At 38.4% G+C, this 2,268-nt stretch overlaps 1 pseudogene; it reads right to left on the reverse strand.

Annotated features, from left to right (window-relative positions):
- Positions 1 to 916: 916 nt before the first annotated feature.
- On the reverse strand, positions 917 to 1,427 carry LOC142456558 (small ribosomal subunit protein mS37 pseudogene; annotated as a pseudogene).
- Between the last annotated feature and the right edge of the window lie 841 nt (positions 1,428 to 2,268).

Genomic DNA, 2,268 nt, shown 5'->3' on the forward strand with positions numbered 1-2,268 from the left:
CTTGAGTCTGACAAGTTCAAAGCTTTTATGTTGCTCCTAGCCTTTATCCTTGAAGGACAGCTTGTGTCTCTGTATAAAAGTGTTGGCTCACATTCGCTTTCCTTGTATATCATGTAGGTATTGCTAGGGAGAAATAGGATGTCAGATGGCATTTTTTCCTTGTGAGTGCTTTTTTTCAAAAAACAAAAACAAACCCTTGGAAATAAAAAAGTTTTCTTTCTTTTGACCATATCATTGACTGCTAAACCAGGTCTTCAATTCATATACTTACCTTACTGATATCTTGAATTTAAATGTTATGCTCTAGTAAGTTTTGGATACATCCCATTGTTGGGTTTTCTCCATTATTCACATACAATAAGAGCATTTTTATTGATTAAAATACTAGCAGTAGTGTTCTACATTATTTGCGAGGGATGCTATTTATTTTTATTTGATACTAAAATTTGTCACTTTTGAGATCTAGGTATTACTTTTCATATTAAATACTTCTAAAAGTAGCATAATTTCTCTTTTCTATCAGCTATTAGAAAACTCAGTGTCTCACTTTTGGCTCAGTTCCGATAGATGCAAGCATCATTATGATGTGCAATTTGATTTTTACCTACACAGTTTTTACTCACATGCATTTAATGCATGCCACTTTGTCTTTTTTAATAATTGAAATTCAACTGTGACACCTTTCATGATAAATACCTCCCCTAATATTGTTGTTGATTTTATTATTGGGGGCCATCAAGTGACTCATAGTGACCCTATGTACAACAGAAGTAAACACTGCCTGATCCCTCTTCATCCTCACAATTGTTCTAATGTGTGAGCCCATTCTTGTAACTGGGTCCACCCACCTTGTTGAACGTCTTTCTCTCTCTTTTTTTTTTATCTTCAAAGGTATTTATTTCAAGATAAAGTGTAACCACCATCAGACTATGATCTAAAAGTGGGAGGGGAAAACATGTTTTGCTTAATTCTAACCCTTCACAGAGGGCATGCAGTGTACACATTTCTAAAATGTCTGCACATAGTCAAAGTTCTCAGAAGCTATATAGTCACTGAAAAGACTCCTATTTTTAGCTGACATGAGGTTTGTTAGGAAACATCTGTAACAATTTATTCAGTTTCTTGGGAGATAAATTCCCAGACTCTCCCAGAGTGTCCTGGATAGATTTCATCTTGCGGGCTGCCTCCGCCCGGGAAGCACAGTCAAAGAAGTCCTGGATCTCTTTTCGGCATGGTTGGTCGTGGAATTCATTCAGCTTCCAGCACGCCATCATCATGGACATCTCTGTGATACAGGTCGCCTCGCCCTTCCCCCGACGCCGCTCCCCGATGACGTTAGCGAGGACCAGGGGCTTATTGGGCTTCAGGACGGGCATCCCCGGGTTCCCCAGCCGCGCCAGGCGGCCCCTCAGGCTGGGCGTCGCCATCGCGCCGAACGTCTTTCTTTCTCTTTTTGACTGACCTGCTACTCTACCACGCATGATCCTTTTCAAGAGATTGATCTCTCCTGACAACATGACCAAGGGACATGAGACTAATCCCTACAATCCTTACTCCTAAGAAGCATTTTGTTGAACTTCTTCCAAGGCAGATTTAATTGTTCTTTTGGCTGTCAGTGATACTGTCAACATTCTTCATTGACAGCTCAGTTCCAATGCATCGATTGATTCATCTTTGATTGTCCTTTTGCATTGTCCAACTTTCACGTGTAAGATTGAAAATATGACCATTTTGAAAACCATGAATAGATTCAAAAGTTCTATTTTTCACCAGTTCCAGAGTATACATTTTAGAAAAAAAGACTAAAGGCCTGATGTCATAAATGAAATTAATCTTATTCAGAATGGATATATTATATAAAATTAGGAAATAAAATACAAGCATCTATAATCTTACTACATTTAGTTTTGCTACTCTTAATAATGGTATATTAATGATCCATAATTATGATAATTATTAAAAGTTGAAAAGCTAAAAAAAAAGATTGAAAATAGGAAAGCTTGCATCAGGTACCCTAATCTTCAAAGTGGCACCTTTGCTCTGCAACACCTTAGAGAGGTCCTGTGCAGCAGATGTGTCTAATATCTAATGCTGAGGACCCCAAAACTCAATGTTCAACGTCATCGGTTTAAATGCTAATAAGAAACTTAAATGTGTAGAACAACAGAAAGCCCAGCGACATCAGTTGGTTACTAAGACTCCTAGGGTATGGGTACTCAGAATGTCTTTAGCCGCCTGACTGTGCTCCATCCAGCTCATATTTCCTTA

The sequence above is a fragment of the Tenrec ecaudatus genome, chromosome 9, assembly GCF_050624435.1.
Source record: "Tenrec ecaudatus isolate mTenEca1 chromosome 9, mTenEca1.hap1, whole genome shotgun sequence".
Lineage (NCBI taxonomy): Eukaryota > Metazoa > Chordata > Mammalia > Afrosoricida > Tenrecidae > Tenrec > Tenrec ecaudatus.